Below are 15,071 nucleotides of genomic sequence, written 5' to 3'. Positions count from 1 at the left end.
CTCCTCACTTCATCATAGGTGCTAGTTGTCTGAAGAGCTACTGGACCTGCCAGCTCTCCACACTAGATGCATTCTGATTCTTATTACAAGGTCTAATAGGAAGTGATCTATGTTTCTTCTGTTGGTCTGCTTTACATCGAACGTTGCCCATATCCACACTTGATCTTCACAAACATCACTTACCTTAAGCTAATACGAAACCTTCGTTCATTATATTTTAGCCAGGGTTTTGACCTCCCGACTTCCCGAGACTTTTCCTGTCAAGTGAATAGAATACAAAGACTAGCAGAATCCTGGCTCCCACACAAAGTGTCTTCCTCTCTTTCGCTGATTTCTTCTGCCCGGCTCCACTGATTCAGCAGCCCAGTAGCTTCATCAATCACTGAGACTGACGCCACCACACACATTTAGACCCAAATAAAGACTGGGAGAAAAACAGGCAGCAGAGCTCAGTCTAGATTTATACCTAAATAAAGACTGGGAGAAAAACAGGCAGCAGAGCTCAGTCTAGATTTATACCTAAATAAAGACTGGGAGAAAAACAGGCAGCAGAGCTCAGTCTAGATTTATACCTAAATAAAGACTGGGAGAAAAACAGGCAGCAGAGCTCAGTCTAGATTTATACTTAAATAAAGACTGGGAGAAAAACAGGCAGCAGAGCTCAGTCTAGATTTATACCTAAATAAAGACCGGGAGAAAAACAGGCAGCAGAGCTCAGTCTAGATTTATACTTAAATAAAGACTGGGAGAAAAACAGGCAGCAGAGCTCAGTCTAGATTTACACCTAAATAAAGATTGGGAGAAAAACAGGCAGCAGAGCTCAGTCTAGATTTATACTTAAATAAAGACTGGGAGACAAACAGGCAGTGTAAGATGATGCCAGTGTGGAATTGACTTGAACATCTGAAATAAGATAATAATACATATTTTTTCTCATACTGTAAGGGCTTATAGGGGATCAACCTTTGTGCAGCTTAAGTCCCAGTATGGGTGTCTTGCGCACTTGCACTGGTTTGATCAAGCTTTCAAATTCTGTTTTGTCACAATTCAATGGAGAAATTGGAGACTCGTGAGTTGCCTGTGTCATATAGAACAAATTTTTTAACAATGTTTTCTTTTTGTATACAGGTAGAATGGAATATATTGCCTTTAGGTGCCATTCTCTCTAATGTGTGTAAACACTAGCATGAGTTCACGTCCAAAGATACTTTTGCTCTAAAGATGAGAACGCAGGGAGACAGAATTAGATGCTGGAGAAACTCAGCACAATGGAATCAATGCAGCCATGACTCAGCGACACTTTCACACGTCACACCTTCTCTGAACATGTTTGACCATCTCTCATGTGTTTGACCATCTCTGAGAGAGTAAAGCCCATTTGTCTTTGAATGATGCACTCACTGCACTGTCTACTTCTGAGGAGGAAATTAATGTCAAATAAAAGGTTAGACTTCATTCAGTTGACTTCAATAAGTAAACAATATGCATTATAAAGGACTGCGCTTCCTGGTGTTGACTCAGTTAAACCATCATGATCAGTGGTAGCAGAGTAAACACACACACAGACACACACACACACACACACACACACACACACACACACACACACACACACACACACACACACACACACACACTAGTTTCATAACGTACCTTTCATAACATTTATCTGGCTAACTTTAGCTTTCATGATGCTCAGTTTCTGTTGTGCTTCTAAATCATATCTGTGTCATGTCATGTCTGTGTCATGTCTGTGTCATGTCATGTCTGTGTCATGTCATGTCTGTGTCATGTCATGTCTGTGTCATGTCATGTCTGTGTCATGTCATGTCTGTGTAATGTCTGTGTCATGTGTCATGTCATGTCTGTGTCATGTCATGTCTGTGTAATGTCTGTGTCATGTCATGTCTGTGTCATGTCATGTCTGTGTCATGTCATGTCTGTGTCATGTCATGTCTGTGTAATGTCTGTGTCATGTCATGTCTGTGTCATGTCATGTCTGTGTCATGTCATGTCTGTGTCATGTCATGTCTGTGTAATGTCTGTGTCATGTGTCATGTCATGTCTGTGTCATGTCATGTCTGTGTCATGGCCTTGCCTTGTTGGCATCAAATGTCTTGTGCTGTGCTTGCTAACCAAAGGATAAGATGAAACAAGTGCATTGTGCCTTAATCGAAATTCTAAGTAGCGTTTCTGTCACCTGCGCTTGAGCAGCATTCTTCAAAGTTCCGTTAGGCTACTGGAAGTGCTGGTCGTCGGTATTTGGTTGGGTGGCCCCTATGGTAGTTTACTGTCATGAAAATACAGCTATTCCCTCCATAGGATTCAGCTGTTTTCTTATGCTAACGTGGATATACTGTAAGTGATTTCTGTGGCTGGCTAGGCTGTGGGACGTCTTTTTGTTTGTTGGTCCCGAAAGGACCGAGTTTGGCAGTTTTATAAGGCAATGAGTGTATTTCATTCCATGCATGCTGGCACTGTGTCTGCACGACATTCTCTTAAAATGTCTCTTAAACCTCCACATTGCCAGACTAAACAGTAGCTGGATGATGTTGGTCTTTAGCGCTCTGGAGGGTGATAAAACACATTAAAGTTCAAAGTGTTGTCTTAGCTTCAGCTGCACAGCCTCGCCTACAGGAAATGTGCCAACCATCTCGCTGTCTCACAGCTCAAGTTGGTCTAGTATCGACTGTGGAAGAGGGATTTTCTTCCCAAACCAAAAGATGTGGATATGGCAGGATTTGGAAAGGTGACAAGAGTGCCTTTGGCAATAACTGAAAAGCAACGCAGAAGTTGTTACTTGAGTCGTTGACAGCAGGGAACCCCACCTTCATATTCCCCTAACAGACATTGGCCCTATTTGTGGTCTAGAATAAAGACTCTACTTCCCTGCCTTAACCCATTGATACCTGATGCAGCATTTGTGTGTGTATCCCTTTAAGTCTTAAAGGGATACACACACAAATGCTGCATCAGGTATCAATGGGTTAAGGCACGCGCAAACAGGTGCGCAAGCACAAATAGGGGATATCGCCTGTACCAAGATAGTGCCCGTAGACTTTGGATCAAAATTAGCTAGCAATCCCAGAAACGACAACCACACTGACTGCAGTACTTGAATTTAGTTATTAGCTAGTAAGCTACTACCTGATGTGACTTTTATGCCTTGGCTACGTATATGCTAGGTAGCTAGCAATTTGAGATGAAACGATAACCGGTTTAATGATAAACTGTGGTAAAATTGCTTCACGGTAACCGTATCGTTTAAAATTTTCATTATCAATAAAACCGTGTTACCGCAGATGCAGGCGTGCAGTCTTGGTGAAATGATTTCAGTGAGTGTATCAGTACTTTTCAAACATTTTTCAGCACACTCTAACAACACCGTGATAAATGATCACAGTTATCAGTATTATCACTGATAATACTGATAACTGTGATCATTTTGGTCACTATAATCGTGATATGAAATGTTCATACCACATCATCTCTACTGGCAATAATGGCCCTTATTTGAGCCTATCGTTCTGGATTCTTCTGAGCAACTAAGGAATGAGACAGACAGACAGAAGCGTGCGTGTGTGTGTGTGTGTGTGTGTGTGTGTGTGTGTGTGTGTGTGTGTGTGTGTGTGTGTGTGTGTGTGCGTGCGTGTCCGTCCTGTTAGGCTCCAACAGACAAGTGGATGTTGGTTAGTTTGAAGCAGCATGCAGCCTCTTTGCTGCTGATTTCTGTGGCAAAGGCAGCTCCAGAGGAGGTGGCAGTTGTGGCTGATTGGTGGCAGCTTTGAGCTGGAGCATTGTGGGACATTGTGCCACTGCCTGGTGTGGCAGCAGGAGATGACTGTGATTATGATGGGCAGGCTCAACTCTGTGCTTCGGTCATCTGCCTGTAGATGATGCAGTACCTCCTCATAACCTGAAAGCCTTTTCCCCAGCAAAACAGCCTTTTGGTTTGACACACACAGATAACAGACTTGTGATCATCTCATAATTAGGGAAATCCAAAACGCCCACCAAGCACCAAATGCCAGTAAGCTTTATCATAACAATGCCTTAGTTATATACAGTTTTCTATATTTCCCAGTTCTTTAGCTTTGTCCCTACTGGCCACCGTACACCTCTCTCCGACCACTAGCCAGTGTTGGGGGTAACTCATTATAAAAGTAATATATTACATGTAATATATTACTTTTAGTAGTAACTCAGTAATATAACTTATTACAAATAGGATTTCAGTAATATTATACCAGTTACTTTGTCAAGTGACACAAGTTACAAATTGAGTAACTTTTTTTAATCAAAGCACATATTTAAAAAAAGATGCAATCATTTCCTAATCAAATTGTGTGTGTTTATGCAAATAACCACTATAGAGGACAATAACAAATGAAAAGGATAACATTTAGAATTTTGGACAGTTTACACTGACTTAAAGACGGTTTAAATTATTTTTCGGGGAGGTTCCGGGGCAGCGATGTCATTCTGCTACTGCAGTTATTTTGGTGAAAGTAATGCAAAAGTAATGTCATAAATAACGAGTTACTCTACACAGACAGTAATATTGTAAAGTAACTTATTACTTTCAAATTAAAGTAACTAGTAATATGTACAGTAGTATATTACATTTTGAAAGTAACTTGCCCAACACTGCCACTAGCCAATCACGTCAAAGCATAACAGTGGCTCTGTATGAAACCGGCTCCTCGGCTGCCAGTTACAGTATACATGATATTGTAGTGCTCTACACAAAGCGCTAGGCAAAGGTCAACTAGCCAATCACGTTATTGCCATGTAGCCAGTTACATGGAGGAAATACAGATTTGAATGCATATTGCCTATTTGTAGCTTGGTGTGGCCAAAAAGTTCATGTCTCTGCTTATAATAAGAAAAGGTGACCTGGCCTACAGGTGAAAGATGTAACTGTAGACGACCGTGAAATCACACAAATCAACATGTTTTGATTCCATTGTTTTCATGTGACACAAGTTTAGCTGTTGAAGAACACACTCAATGTAGGATCACTAAATACTTCTCATGTGTTAGCAAACGAAGCTTCGTCAGGCAAAACCAAGCTTGTTCACCAACTTTCAGGGCAATTTTCTCTGAATGTTACTTTTAGGAATACAAACATTCAAATAAGCAGATCTTTTTCTATTGACACTATTTTCTAGATAGCTGGTAGATATCTTCAATAGGTCTCCAGAGCCTCCACAGTCTGTCATCTGGTAGATATCTTCAATAGGCCTCCAGCCTCCACACTCTATCATCTGGTAGATATCTTCAATAGACCTCCAGCCTCCACACTCTGTCATCTGGTAGATATCTTCAATAGGCCTCCAGAGCCTCCACACTCTATCATCTGGTAGATATCTTCAATAGGCCTCCAGCCTCCACACTCTATCATCTGGTAGATATCTTCAATATACCTCCAGCCTCCACACTCTGTCATCTGGTAGATATCTTCAATAGACCTCCAGCCTCCACACTCTGTCATCTGGTAGATATCTTCAATAGACCTCCAGCCTCCACACTCTATCATCTGGTAGATATCTTCAATAGACCTCCAGCCTCCACACTCTGTCATCTGGTAGATATCTTCAATAGGCCTCCAGAGCCTCCACACTCTGTCATCTGGTAGATATCTTCAATAGGCCTCCAGAGCCTCCACACTCTGTCATCTGGTAGATATCTTCAATAGGCCTCCAGAGCCTCCACACTCTATCATCTGGTAGATATCTTCAATAGGCCTCCAGAGTCTCCACACTCTATCATCTGCTAGATATCTTCAATAGGCCTCCAGAGCCTCCACACTCTGTCATCTGGTAGATATCTTCAATAGACCTCCAGAGCCTCCACACTCTATCATCTGGTAGATATCTTCAATAGGCCTCCAGAGTCTCCACACTCTATCATCTGCTAGATATCTTCAATAGGCCTCCAACCTCCACACTCTGTCATCTGCTAGATATCTTCAATAGACCTCCAGTCTCCACACTCTGTCATCAGGTAGATATCTTCAATAGGCCTCCAGAGCCTCCACACTCTATCACCTGGTAGATATCTTCAATAGGCCTCCAGAGCCTCCACACTCTATCATCTGCTAGATATCTTCAATAGGCCTCCAACCTCCACACTCTGTCATCTGGTAGATATCTTCAATAGACCTCCAGTCTCCACACTCTATCATCTGCTAGATATCTTCAATAGACCTCCAGCCTCCACACTCTGTCATCTGGTAGATATCTTCAATAGGCCTCCAGAGCCTCCACACTCTATCATCTGGTAGATATCTTCAATAGGCCTTCAGAGCCTCCACACTCTATCATCTGCTAGATATCTTCAATAGGCCTCCAACCTCCACACTCTGTCATCTGGTAGATATCTTCAATAGACCTCCAGTCTCCACACTCTATCATCTGCTAGATATCTTCAATAGACCTCCAGCCTCCACACTCTGTCATCTGGTAGATATCTTCAATAGGCCTCCAGAGCCTCCACAGTCTATCATCTGGTAGATATCTTCATTCTGGCTTATCTGGCCACTAAATGAGCTGCCTTTATTAATCGATTATTTATGAGCTGCCATCTCGGGCTGAACAGAAGTGTTAATTAGCCTCCGACTGAGCTTGGAAAAGTCCCTCTTTTCAACGCTGAGTAAAAGCCACCGCCGGCGGAAACAGACAGCGCCCCCTGTCTGTTTTTTAAATGCCCTCAGAGGAAATGAAGCTACTGTAATTGCAGATGTGAAATAATAGTCATTTTGAAGCACATGCGAGAAGTGTATCGACGTCTTTATTTCGAGAGAGACAGAGCGTTTTGTTTTTGTCGTTTTTTAACAAGCGAACAAGCTTTTGTGTCACGCAGGCTCGGTCAAACACGCTCATCTTTATGCGTCTGGACCACGTCTGTATCCGGAAGAGTGCAAGGTCAGTGTTCACGAGCAGGAAGTGAAGGACACGCACACACAGAGGCACACACGCACACACACAGGCACACACGCACACACACACAGACACATACGCACACACACAGGCACACACACAGGCACACACGCACACACACACAGACACATACGCACACACACAGGCACACACGCACACACACAGGCACACACGCACACACACAGGCACACACACAGGCACAGACACATACGCACACACACAGACACGCACAGACACACAGACACACAGACACACACACAGGCACACACGCACACACACAGACACGCACACACACACACAGACACACACGCACACACACAGGCACACACGCACACACACACACAGACACACACGCACACACACACAGACACACAGGCGCACACACACAGAAAACTCCCCCCACTCCCCCCAGATGGACTCACTGCCTCTTTTTGCCCCCAGGCAGGTGATTGTGCAAAATGTTATTTCCAAGGTTGGCACTGCCCCCCCCCCCCCCCACGCACCCCTCCTCCACCCCCACACACTCCTTTTGTATGGAGGGTACAGTATAGTCTCTCTCGCTTTCTCTCTCTCTCTCTCTCTCTCTCTCTCTCTCTCTCTCTCTTTCTCTCTCTTTCTCTCTCTCTCTCTCTCTCTCTCTCTCTCTCTTTCTTTTTTTAAATGCCAGCCTCTTTTTTTTTGCTTACATCAACAAACAAATAGTGTGAGTAATTGTGCTGACAGGACAGGTGTTAAGCATTTTCCCCTCCATTAGACACGTTCCTGCCACAGCTTCGGGTGGGGGTGTCGGGGGGGGGGGGGGGGGGGGGGGGGGGGCGGGGTCGTTGTCTTCTGGGACGTATTTTTTTGGTAGACTGACGTTATTTTTTCGGGAAGGAATTTCATTGATGGAGACGCATGAGAAGAAATCCCAGGTTACGGTGATACATCTCTTCAGGATGTCTGTCCTCCTTCTTCACTGCTTTTTCTCACTAAAATGCTTCATATGATTTTCGTCAACACAGATAATAACATTATATAATATATATATATATAATATATAAATATATAATAACATTATAGCAGAGGGAAATAGATTGAGGAAGATTGGTGCCGCGGCTGCATTAGCAACATTTAGACGTACCGAACAGACGCTTTTGCCTCTACTCGTCTGCAAGAGTAAATGCACGTCTGTGATTGGATATTAAGAGTAAATGCACGTCTGTGATTGGATATTATCTAAACCCATGTTCTTCCTAAGTGCAACAATGGGTAGGATCGTTATGTTCATGGTCTCCCACAGAGTTTTTCAATTTGTTGTGTTTTCGTTATTAATCGAATGAAATTAAGTGATTTCTAGTTTTTTTCGTCGTGGTAGAGAATTTCACAGCTCTCACTGATGAAAAGAACTGGGTAACATTTGACTTGAGGGTGCGTATGATGACTGACATGACACTGTCATCACCATGACATGACACACCTCTCACGAACATGAAGGAGGCGTTATGAATTAAATGTCATGCGGTAAATGATGTCATTGTTAATGCATTGTTTGAGATGTCTTCGTTATGACAACTTGACATTAACCAAGACAACATACTGTAACATGTCATGAACATGACATACTGTAGCAGGCATTAATATGTCATTAAGTGCAATTACACTTTCAAATGAGTGTATAACAATGTCAATCATATTTTCCTTGACCTCACTACAATTTTAACTTTTCATTCAGATGTCATTAAATGTAATTATACTGTATCTTGTCTTGGTTAATGTCAAGTTGTCATAAAACAACGACATGCTCTGCAATATTTAAATAGTCATTCCTATACATTCTCTAATTGGGGATAATTTCGGAATCACGGTCAAATAATACAAATAAACTCATTTTGCTGGTGGCCCCGCCCCCTTACGGGCCCCAAACCTCACTTAAGTCCTTGCAGCCCAATTCCACTCAGACACACCAACGCCTGGGACACACTGGAGGCATCTGCAATGTCTGTGCTGAGGCACCAACTGATTTCACCAAGTAACAGGTGTGCCTGGACCAATACTTCGTCCTAATATGGGCCGGGAAAACCCCGCCCTCAACTCATTTGATTGGTCGCCGCAATTGCTTCTTCCTGAAAACGTGGGGTTAGGTTTTTTTCTCATCTAACCACGAGCATAACCAAATCCTAACCCTAACCAAGTTGTTGTACTTGCCTAAACGTAATGTCTACCACTACACCACTACCACATTTTTATAAAAATGTATGTGGTTTGACCGGGAATCGAACCCCAGCACACACTGAGCTGCACTTCTTCCATCGTTCCAATGCCTTTGCCTTGAGCCTGTCGCTGTGATATCAGCCATTTAGTGCCGTTTCTCCTTATTCTTCACATGTACTTCTTCCTTTCTTCTTCCACAAGCAAAAGACCAGGCAAGGGCTGCCGACGCCAGCGCCATTTGCAACTTTTTATCAGACATATTCTCGATTGGAAGTAGCTTCATTTCTAAACCATTTAAGTCAGTGTTTCCCAAACTATGGGTCGGGACCCAATTTGGGCCACGGACCCGTGGGGGGTGGGTGGTTCACCAACTGGTTGTCATGGCAACTCATTATCGTATGTTTTTTTTTTTTTGTGAGTTTGCGTCCCAGGGAGACAACGAAATGTATCTTTTGGGTCCCAAGATGAAAAGGTTTGGGAACCCCTGATGTCAGTGGTGAGCGAGAGTGGTATGAAAATAGCAGCTTAGTGTCATGTATCTGGTATCTGTCTATCCGCTGCCATAGGTCTCTCACACAGGCAGGCAGAGAACATGTGCTAGTTGACCCGTCGGCTGTAGTCTTCACGGTGTGTTCAAGTGCATCTTGTTGGCCCCGCCCCCCGACACAGGCGACGCAACAGTCGGCCTTCGTTTGCCGCTAGTTCTTTGCTGTTGTTCCCCCGGTGTGTCGTCCCCCAGGCTCAACATGAGAAGATATAAGCCAGATGAAGTCTGCTGTACTGGAGCACTAGATTCATATCAAAGACAGATTAAAGGAGAATTTCGTTTTTTTTTAACCACCCAGTGTTCTCCGCAGCGTTTTTGTCCGTCTTACAGTAGGCGTTGTTTTGAGATCAATAGTGTGCAAGCCAGTTCTAGAATGGAGCTCCGTGGGGGCCACGTAGCAGCGTGCTTTTCATCCATGTAAATAGCAGTCTGGTTCTTTAGGGATCGGATTATGATGATATAGGCGGAAACGGGAATAAAACTGTCTATTTACATGGATGAAAAGCACGCTGCTACGTGGCCCCCACGGAGCTCCGTTCTAGCACTGGCTTGCACACTATTGATCTCAAAACAACGCCTAAGACGGACAAAAATGCTGCGGAGAACACTGGGTGAGTCGTCAGATAATAATTAATGTGAGGAGAGGGCTCCAGGTAAAAAAAAAAACAAAATTCTCCTTTATGCACAGTATTCAGCAGACAGCTGACCCTCCATTAGTCGTCCTCCTCCAAGCACAGCAGCACGATCTTAATAAGAGAAGTCACATTGTAACCCAGTGAAGGTGCGGCTCCATGTCTATGTAAAGCTCTTTGCTGAGTGCTGCAGATAAGCAGGGCGTCTATCTGCCTGCATGTAAAGTGTCAATGAGCAGTGTCATAGAAACAGCCAGGCAGCTTGTTGTGCCTCTGAGACCCCGCAGCAACAAATCTCCTCAATATGTTTCCTAACAACAGATAAAATGTCCCGCTGATATATTCAGATGTTTGTCTCATTCCCTGGGCCTGATGATGATGCCCTCTGCTGAGTATTAAGCTATTTGTAATGGCAAGAAGGGCTTGTGTGTGTGTGTGTGTGTGTGTGTGTGTGTGTGTGTGTGTGTGTGTGTGTGTGTGTCTTTGTGTGTGTTGGTGTGCATGTGTGTGCGCTTGTGCATTTGTGTGTGTGTGTGTGTGTGTGTGGGGGGGGGGGGGGGTCCTCTTTCATCCTCCCAGCAGGTCGTGACACTCGCAGATGGGTGGCACCGACAGCACCCACTGGGAGCACGCTGCGCCGGGTGGCAGTTGTGGCGAGCTCCCAGCCGGGGCGGAGGAAAGGTGGCCGAGGGAGGGTGGGGGGCAGGTGGCAGTAGAGGCCGGGGGGACGCCAGCAGAGGGGTTGGGGGTTTGTGGTTGGGGGGTGGTACAGATGTGCAGAGACCCCCCAAAACATCTGTCTACCCACAGCACACACAGATGAAGCAGCAACCGTGCATTGTTTGCTCCCTCACGCTTGGCACAGAGAGGCTGTAGGCCTGCGACACCTGGTAGTGTAACTACTTGTCAAAAGAATGAAAAAAGTCATAATCCATGATATTTCCATATCAATAAATATCTGTTTCCAAAAAATATATATATATCTGTTTGGCTACTACCGTATTATCACTAACTGTTATACAGTAACACAAAAATGATTCAACCTATATCCACTTTTATATTTCTTACACAAAATGTAGTGTGTGCGGTCCCATACAGGTTAAATACAGGTTAATATACATACAGGTTAAATACAGGTTAATATACATACAGGTTAATATACATACAGGTTAATATACATAAAGGTTAATATACATACAGGTTAATATACATACAGGTTAATATACATACAGGTTAATATACATACAGGTTAATATACATAAAGGTTAATATACATACAGGGTAATATACATACAGGTTAATATACATACAGGTTAATATACATACAGGTTAATATACATACAGGTTTCAAAAAGGACTTTCTGTGCTCCTCCCAGGCGAAGGCAGCTGCTGTCTGGATGGTGAAACGAGACGTTGTGGGCGCAGCAGAGCTTCTGTCCATTACTGAGGCGGCTGTCTTTGATGTGCCAAACGTTGATTTTTAATTCAGCTCACATTTTTCACTTTCCCCGCGCGCTCCAGAGTGAATCATCTGCATAACAGCTGAGAGAAAATGAGCTCGCTGCGATAATCAAGAGGGCCCGTTCCTTCTTCCAGATGGCCGCTCTCAGATTCCCTGTAATCCGCAAATGGGCGCTTTTTGACGGCGTTTTATTTCACATTTTTAGGCAGGCAGTGCCTCTCGTTATCCATGATCTCTGGGTATAATATGAGTCGTTTATATCAGCGCGCTGTTAGGGGAGACCTTCACGGCGATGGCTGACACCATGCAGCCAAGGACTTGTTTGTCATCTGAGCACCAACAATGCAGCCGTGTGTGTGTGTGTGTGTGTGTGTGTGTGTGTGTGTGTGTGCGTGTGTGCGTGCGCGCGTGTGTCTGCGTATGTGTGTGTGTGTGTGCGCGTGTGTGTTTGTGCTAGTGGTGGTTGTGCACGTTTTCCCATCTTTGTCCACGGTTGTTTAACTAAGGGAAGAGACAGAGGCGCAGGGCCTCAGCAAAGGTCTTCATTTGTTTGTGGTTAAAGATCTCATTAGAGAGATGAGAGGGAACAGAACGGGACGCCTGTCTCCGTCTAATTAGAGGGGAGATCTGAAATCTCTTTGAACCTCAAGGACAACCAGCTATTAGCCTGCACATCAAAAATGGATTAAATCTTTGAGTGGGTGCATGTGTAGCTGTGTGTTGTTTCCTTCCCGAAACGATTAAAGATTCACCGCTTGAGTGGGCATCCCCCCGCTCGTCTACGAGTGGGCGGGGGAGAGAGAGAGAGAGAGAGAGAGAGAGAGTGTGTTTGCATTCTTAAAAAGTCAGAAGAAGTCCTCATTCATGTTTTTTTAACCCGCTTATTCCTATTCAGGGTCACGGGGGGTGGGGTTTGGTTGTGTGTGTGTCTGGGGGGGAGGAGTCAGGGAAACACCCTGGTTAGACCATCACCCAGTGAGACCATCACAGGTCTAACTGGATATCTCAATGGATTTGCTTGAAACTTTGTGGAAAGCTTGGTCATAGGGCAAGGAAGAACTGACTGTTTTCAAGGCATATAACTTCCGAACGGATTCGCGTACTGTAACACTATCAAACTTAAAGCAACACTCAACCGGCTTTGTATTACATTACAAAATCAGTCGTATATCAGAAAATGATAGGGTTTAGTTTGACAGAATAGAGTTGATTGGAGTTAAGTTGTGGACCAGTGATGTAATTCATGCACAAATGACATCACTGGTCCATAACTAACTCAAATCAACTCTCAATAAGTGTCAAACTAAATGAAGGCATGCAAAACTCTTTACCATTTTCTGATATACGACTGATTTTGTAATGATACAAAGCTGGTTGAAAATCAGGGGAGTGTCCCTTTAACGCAGCAGACAGAAGAGACAAACCCTTCAGAATCAGATTTATTGGCCAAGTATGGGCAATGATAACGTTCTCTGCGCTGGTCACAACTTGTACTGGCTGCACGTGGCTTCTCGTGGCTGCAAGCGGCTGCTCGTGGCTGCTCGTGGCTGCACGCGGCTGCACGTGGCTGCTCGCGGCTGCACGCGGCTGCTCGTGGCTGCACGTGGCTGCTCGTGGCTGCACGTGGCTGCTCGTGGCTGCACGTGGCTGCTCGTGGCTGCATGTAGCTGCATGTGGCTGCACATGGCTGCTCGTGGCTGCACGTGGCTGGCTGCACACGGCTGCACGCGGCTGCTCGTGGCTGCACGTGGCTGGCTGCACACGGCTGCTCGTGGCTGCACGCGGCTGCTCGTGGCTCGCGTTAAAAATAGACCAGACACACATGGAAACCCTCACTGCAGGACGAGACGGACGGTATGATCGCTCTAAACTGTTTAACAAGGATGCCGAAATGAAACTGCCTGCATGTCGCCTTGCTTCCATGCCAGAGATGTTCCTGGTGTGTCTGGGCCGTTAGGATCAGTCAATTGAACAACATGGGGCACTGGAGAGCTCATCTCCAGTTTAGACATAACTGTCCTGCCAAATCTTCCAAAGCTTCCAGTGGGAGAAGAGCAGCTAACGAGCTGATTGGATGGTCTCCTGTCCCATTTCAGGTCCAGTCATGAAAATGTGAGAATCTCCTAATGTGAAATAACTTGATGTGTCATGGAAGGAATTATTAACGTTTGGTGAAAATCCAACATAATATCGACAATTGCGTAGTGTTGGCGGAGGTATATGAGCTACTGATGCTTGCTATTTCTTGGTAGATTTGTATTTTAAATACCTGACTAGCCATTTGCCCTTCAGAATATCATCTGTAGTCTACCTGAGCGCTTGTATGACTATATATCACACAGGGTGTTAGCTTGCACAGCTCCATTTCAGCTTTCTCCAAAACACGTGGCTGGAGATTCTTTAGAGTTCCAAAAACAGCTAAAATGACCATCAAATGTTCCAAACAGCAAAATCCAAGTGCTCTGAAGCCAAACGATCACACTGTGGGTCCAAAAGTCCAATATTCACAACATAATCTCCTATTTTCAAACCATCACGACAGCAGTTAACAGATGTTGCCTTCAAATGTTGTTGCAAATATTGTAATTATGGCTACGTAGTACGTACAGCGTGCTTAAACGACCCAATGAAGTGGCAAATGCAAATGAGAAAGTCAAATTTGACATGATACCCGAGATGCAAAGATGTTCATTTACTCTTTAACATTTAAATTGAACATCTTTTAGCCAATAAACGTATTAAAATATCAATTACAAAACTGCTGAGAATGTTCTGCCATTGCAGCACAAAGAAAAGCAGTTCAGTACTTGATTTCTAAAATACTCACCAAATAAGCTACTTTTGTTTCAGGGTCCATTTTATTTCATTTCTGACTCGAAACTACTTGAATATCTCATAACTGCCAACACTCTCATACCTGTCAACACTCTCGATTTTCACGGGAGTCTCCCTATTTTTAACCCTTTCTCCTGCTGTGCTCCTGATTGGCAATTTTCCTGTTAAGCTGCCTTCACATGATAAGCGATCTTCTCTTACCGCGCGGTAAGTAGGTCAAAGTTTTTTTTAAGATTATTTTTTGGGCATTTAGCCTTTATTTATTTTAATACAGGAAAGTAGGCAGACAGGAAATGTGGGGGGAGGGAGAGGGGATGACAAAGGCTTCGAACCCGGGTCGGCCGCGAGAAGGGCCGAGCCTTCGTGGTATGCGTGCTACCAGGTGAGCTACCAAGACGCACAGGTCAAAGTTGAATCATTTGAACTTTGAGCGCAGCGCACGGTGGCAAATTTGAGGGGCG

At 44.3% G+C, this 15,071-nt stretch overlaps 1 protein-coding gene across 5 annotated transcripts in view; it reads left to right on the top strand.

Annotated features, from left to right (window-relative positions):
- msi2b (musashi RNA-binding protein 2b) overlaps window positions 1-15,071 on the top strand; it is a gene marked incomplete at its 3' end in the record, with an annotated part of 439,826 nt that overhangs the window by 400,780 nt on the left and 23,975 nt on the right. The gene's annotated exons all lie outside the window — the stretch shown is intronic.

The sequence above is a fragment of the Poromitra crassiceps genome (genome assembly GCF_964638095.1).
Source record: "Poromitra crassiceps genome assembly, chromosome: 5".
Classification (NCBI taxonomy): Eukaryota; Metazoa; Chordata; class Actinopteri; order Beryciformes; family Melamphaidae; genus Poromitra; species Poromitra crassiceps.
The sequence above is the reverse complement of the archived record's forward strand: the minus strand, read 5'-3'. Positions and strand labels throughout refer to the sequence as shown.